This window comes from Echeneis naucrates, chromosome 10, assembly GCF_900963305.1.
Source record: "Echeneis naucrates chromosome 10, fEcheNa1.1, whole genome shotgun sequence".
Taxonomy (NCBI): Eukaryota; Metazoa; Chordata; class Actinopteri; order Carangiformes; family Echeneidae; genus Echeneis; species Echeneis naucrates.
Genome location: NC_042520.1, coordinates 4,001,670 through 4,008,231, shown reverse-complemented (window position 1 = coordinate 4,008,231; position 6,562 = coordinate 4,001,670).

Below are 6,562 nucleotides of genomic sequence, written 5' to 3'. Positions count from 1 at the left end.
GCCACTTCACCAATTTAGTTCAGACTGAACGATCGCAATCACGACTTTGGTGATCACCTCACTTTACCAGAAGCATCACCATGAAGCATGGCGTTGACACGTGGTGGTTTTCACTGAGACTTCGTGCTGTCTAAGGTTTTCACTTCACACGTTCAGGTTTCCTCGTCATGTTTGTGCAGTGAAGCAAGTTATTTATCTTACTGTGAGTAAGATGGTGACAGCAGTATTGTGACCCTCATGTTCTTTTGGGCGATGCAAAGAATTCCAAAGTGCTTGACAGCTAGCGTCACAGCGCTCCTCCAAGGCTGCAGCGGATTCTGCCTAAACTTCAGATCCAACAACTTTTCCTTCCAAATGGGGCCAAACGACACGTCTAGTCGTCTTGATCCGGATAACTCCGGCCTTAGTGTTGTGTGACCGTTGCTTTATTTGCTGTGACAGTGTTTGAGTCGACACACAGATCTGTGGTTCGTGGTATTTGAACTAACAAACTGACTGATGTTTTAATGGTTTTTACTACACGTCAGGGCTTTATGGATTTGGAGGGTTAGCAGTCGGATTTCGGACACTCATACACTGAAATAATCTGCGCTCTCTAAGCCATGAACACACAACACGAAAACACAACACCCATTTTGGCACAGTGTTCGGTGGGAATGTCTAATCTAGCTGTTGCAGCTCTGTGGTGCAGCATCATGCTTCAGAGCCTGAGGAAAAGCCTTCTGGGAACAGGAAGTGAATCAGAGTCTGCAGTGGACAGACACACTCTGATGGCTCCCATCTGGCTGTTCTTTAAGTATTCCATCCAATCAAATTAGGTTTGATTGATCAACAGGCGCTGCCATTGGACGGTGGGCACGGCGGTATAAATCACCCGCTGCCATTGACATGGACGGTTTTTCAGAGGAGGACAGTAATGACAGAGTGTACATGAGTTTAGAGGAACTTGACTTCCTCATGTCCCGAATACAGTTTACTAATTTAAAGGGTCCTGTTAGCGAGGACCTTCGAGCTCAGAGACGAATGTGATTCAACGAAAAATTTGAATGAACAATTCGTCACAGATCTGCTGTCTGGAATCATAAAACGATTTCCTGTCCTCAAATGAAATCTTTGGTTAACATTCAGCTCTATTTTAGTCTTATCTGCATTTTATATTCACACATTACTGATGTCTGTAAAGATAATCAGAGATGACACCCAGGAGAGGTCTGCAGGGTTTAAACTGCTATAATTATTTTTATTATTATTATTATTATTATTGTTATTGTTATTAGACAGTTCAATTAAAAACTTTGGAACAAATTAGACACAACAGATCTCCAGTAACTAAACACTGCATTTAGACACAATTTCAGGGAAAGTGAATTTCACTTTTTGTGTTATTGTATACTTCTACACAATGACATTTCAGAGGGATTTAATGTTGTGTTGTTTTTACCTGTTTGTCTGCTTAGTTATGAATTTACTTTTCAGATTTATGAGATTAAGACAAAATAGCAAATTATGATACAGGAGTATTCTGTGAAATAATTATATTGCAATAACATCACAAACAGTGCACTGGTTTGATGACAGGGCTTGAAACAGACTACATTTTGATGTATTGCTCCTTTTCTTTGAAATTATTGTAAAACAGGAAGAAGAAACAAAAATCTGACTAAAGGTCAGTTTCACTCACTACAGATTTATAATATTCATCTTCAGTTCTAATGAGAAAAAGAAAAAAAGCCATCCAGATTGGAGCCGCTCCATCTGAACATGCAGCCAGACAACATTAGACTCATCAGAACATCTTTTAAGAAATCGGTTGTTAAGCTCTCCTTTAAGGGAAGTTGTGTCTCGACTTGTTCTGACGACAGCTTTGTTATGAAATGAAATGATCACAGTCATTAGGGGCATAGACGATTGTGTTTTTGACTCCCCAGGACTGAGTGTCCTGTTGCGTGTTATGACCACTGATGATGATGATGATTGGGGTGGGGTGGGGTGGGGGTAATAATTCATGTAAAGTGCCTGATGGTTCATGCAGATGGAGGCTGGGGGGCAAAAAAAAAAGAACACTGTTTGCCATAACAGATCAAAAGAATATGAAATTGGTGGCAGGAGGCGAGACAAATTAGCAGCTTTAGAAAGTGATAGCAGGTGTTTACACGTGGTTCCTTTTGCATATTATAATGTCTGTGTTGGTGTTGGTGTGCGCGTGTGTGTGTGTGTGTGTGTGTGGGGGGGTAATAAACATTACAATGCGTTCTATAATAATCAATATAATTCACAATGACCTTGACATTTTATGATGGATTGGGAGACACGGCCTACTGTAATTACTGCCCACCCCCCCCTCCCTCCCTCCATCCCTTCCTTCTTTGCTTCCTTTCTTCCACCCTGACGCCTCCGCTCCAGCAGACCAGCCTCTCTCCTCCTCTCTCTCTCTCTCTTTCTGACATTAAAAACCGCTCCATCATTCTCGATGCGCCGCCTTGTCGCCTGCCGCTCAGATGACCATTAATCGCTTAATTCCAGTAAACCTACGTGCGCACAAAAGGCCGCTGTCTGCCGCTTAATGCATGTGTGATTAAGCTTTTAGGGCCGACCACACGGCATTATTAGCCAGCAGGTCCTTGTATAGAGGGCCAAATGCCTTCAGGGGGCCCGAGGATGGTGAGGAGGGGTGGATGTGGATGAGAGGGAGTTTGGGGCGTGGGGGGGGGGGGGCAAGTTAATGACACTGACCCTCACTTCCCCAACAGCTATTCAATTCAACAATAATAACGGGTCACGCAGCTGATTTATGAGGCTTGGGCTAATAATTGTCAATTGCTAATGCGGGGGTGGGCTGGGTGGGGGTGATGCCAGTAGACTATGCTAAATAAAATATGCTCTGACCCCCACTGGGGGTGAAATGGACGGTGGTGGGGGGAGGGGGAGGGGGTTGAGAAGAGAGAAGAGAAAAAAAAAAAAAATGACAGATGATGTTGCAGTTCAGTTTCCCCCCTCAGAGCTTGTTGCAGCTTCACGCAGTCTAACACGCAGCGTTGGTTCATTTGGGTGACTGAAAATATTCGGAGAGAGACGAGCGGCAGCAGCAGCAGCAGCCAGGCCAGACTCATCCCTCCCTGCCTGCCTGCATGGCTGCAATAAATTAATAACAACCAAACAATGTGTCGTGGAGAGGGCGGATTCAATTACTAAGTTTATTTACAGGGGAAATCTCATGAAGGCCATTGACCCGCGTTAAACAGCGCGGGATGAAACGATGACAAGAGCTCCGATAAGAATTTAATTCCATCTCATTTCAGACGATTTTATGAATCAAATTCTTGAACACTGGCAAGAGATTTAATGATCACATCTTTGCGAAATCTTATTTCAGAACCGGTCGATGGCATTTCTCTGCGTTAATGTCGACTTAGAGGTTGGAGTAATTTAGTAATTGATTCCTTGCCTGGCTCTCGCCCGTGCCAAGGCCGCGTTTGAGGGTAATATGTTTCCTAATCTTATCCCCCGGAATAAGATTTTTATGTTAATCCACTGGCTTGTCTCCTGGTCACTTGGGAAGCACAGATAAAGGCTCAGAGGGTCCGGAGAGGCCAGGAGAGATGAGCCCTGCTCTGCAGGAGCAGGCTGCAGCATCTGGAAAACAATGGGAGGAATTAATGAGGGATTATTGGGAAATATGACACACACGACAGCACCTGTATGGCGCACAGAAATTAAACGTTTACCTGTTTGCTTTTTAAAGAATCTGGAAACGAATCATGTTATTTCAACACAGACTAAAAATCTCCACACACACAGTTTCTCATCAGGTGCTGTCATCTCCGTATGTATAACATGTAATCAACATTTATTTATTTATTTTTTTACATAACAGACAGCAGCCTGTTTTGTTTTGTTTTTTTTTTTTCCTTCTCTACAGTCCCGTCGGTCGTCATCAAAGACGCGCCCACACGTTCGTGCCAAAGATGGATTAAAGACGCATCAGGTAAAAACGCGTCAGAAAAACAACAACGACGGCATGAGTGAGGTTCAAACACTGACGTCTTTTGTGCTGCATGTTGTTTTTTTCCCCCCCTTGCAGACACGGAGAGAAGACACCAGCTTATAATTGAATTTTCTCTCTTCTCCAGATGTCACTTTCCATCTGTGCGCTTTGGAAACGCGACGGGCTTTTTACGCGCCGCCCTCCAACATCTTAAAGTCAGATTTTTGTCTCTATTTTTTTTTTCCCCCACCACGCTCCCTTTATATGTTTTATTAAGCTCTGATGCAGTTTTTTTTAATAGCAGAAAAGGTCAAAAAGTAAGAAAAAAAAAAGGTTTTGGGTTAAACCTGGATGATGGCTGTGCCATCCTCTTCACCTCCTCTCACCGGTTTTGCAGGTGAAAACGCGACACTCGCCTTTTATCCATCCTGTCAAATTGAGACATCACACTAAATTGCCACAGGAGCATCCCCAAAATTATCCCCCCCCCACCTCATCTCCACGCCAGCCCCTCCCCTGGAACACGCGGCCTTATTAATAACCGTTTTGAGAAGCGTAGGATTTCCTCAGGCGGAGGAGTGAGACATTGTCGGTGAAATGTGACAGCGGGACCCTCCCATCGCTCTCTCTCTCTTTATCCTCCTCTGTTCCTTTGACTTTTCGGGGGAGTGGATCCATCCAATCCATCCAGAGACAATGGCATTTTGTCCCTCTTTTTTGTCCCTCCTGTCGACCCGCATTCCTATATTGCTGAGCAACGACAGTGCGCACTAAATGGAGAGGAGTTGCTCCCATATACCGCCTATTGTCCGGCACTTGCCAGGGGAATTTAAGGTCTTGCACACATCGCATTTTCCTGATTTATTTAAGTGAAGGCATACGGTTAAAGCGCTTTATTGGCCACGTAATTACAAATTAACTACCGCTTTGCTTGAATTAAAGGATCATTATGTTACTGTAAATCACCGTTTTCACGCACGGTGCGTAAAGCAAGTGCAACCTGCAGCCACCAGGCCAACCAGGAGGGACACAAACTGCCTGAACATTTGAACAAAAAATAAAATAAAATAAAATAAAATAAAATAAAATAAAAAAATCAAACTAAGAATAATAAATAAAAAGTCATATTTAACTCTCCTCGGGCTTCAGAGTCCCGCCTTTCGGATTTCAATACCCTCACATCAAAACATCCTGCTGTCGCTCCTCGGCTCACCCAGACCAGCTGAAAGAATTAAAAGATGTTGAAACTATAAAAGAGGAGGCGTTTCAATAGCTGGTGGGCCGCGGTGGAGGGACTATGGGGCGTAAGAATAAAGAGCGGCTGCAGTGAAAGAAAGCGATGGCTAAAAGCTATAATTGTATTTGCCTCGGCGAAATATCAGAAAAGACTTCTCGTTCCTTTGAGCGTTATTAGATTAATTCCCAGAGATGGTTCCTTTTCTTGCTGCCAGACGCGTGGAGGGAGGACGGTGAACCATTTGGCTCTTTGGTTTCAATAATCAAATTAACCATTTGGTACAACTTTTGGGTCCCAGCTCGTGTGTGGAAAAGGAGAAAATAAAAAAAAAAAAAGAGAGAGAGGGAGAAGAAACATTTACATAATAGGAACCGGGTTGTGTCAAGAAAGAATTAACTTTTTCTTCTTTTTCTTTTCTTCTTCTTTTCTCTTTTAACTCGTTGATCTCTGAAAAGACAATGTACACACGAAAGAAAAAGGCAGAAACACACAGCTACGCGTCAGCAATTGTGAGGAAAAAATAATTGATGGCGAATGTGGCTGTGGGTATTCTCCATTTTGACAGATAATCCGGGATCTGCACCTTCAGGCCTGCCGCCTTTGTGAGGACAAAGTGTCAGATTTTTGGTGCCACAATCAGGATTTTACATCCCTCTTTTTTTTTTTTTTTAATTAAACTTATAAAAACAGCTTTAAGTTTAAAGATTTTGACAGATCAGAAAAATCAAAATCAGTTTCCAGCAGTGACCTCAAACTCTGACCTGCATTAATATTATTCTAATTTTAAATATATATATCGATATATTAAATATCTTCTATCTTTCCTAATAACAACAATAAGATCGATGCAATGAAGAACAGAATCTAACAAAATAACTGAAGTTCTCAGGGAAGAAATCACAGCAAACGATCTCTCTATAAAAATTCTGTAATAAAATTCCATCCCATAATAACCTTTGTCCAAACTGAGGCAGGTATGATAAAAACACTGATAAAAGCTCAGTGCGGAGCATCAGGCCCAGTCCCTGTAGGATTATCTTATACAATGTGTGATAATATTGCTGGTATTCTTCGATGCACAGGCTCAGATGAAGAACGTTACCACACAGATCAATCACTGGCGAAGAAAATCAAACAAACACTCATCCACGAAATTCAATTGATTCACCATCATTGCTGTCGCGCCTTTTCGTGTTAGGTGTAATTTGGGAGAGAGAGAGAGAGAGAGAGAGAATAAAAAAAAATCCTCAGCTTCAAAAGGAGGACTTGAACTCGGCCAAATGAAATAAAAAAAAAAAGAAAAAAGAAGAAGACAGAAAGAAAGAAAGAACGAGGGAAAC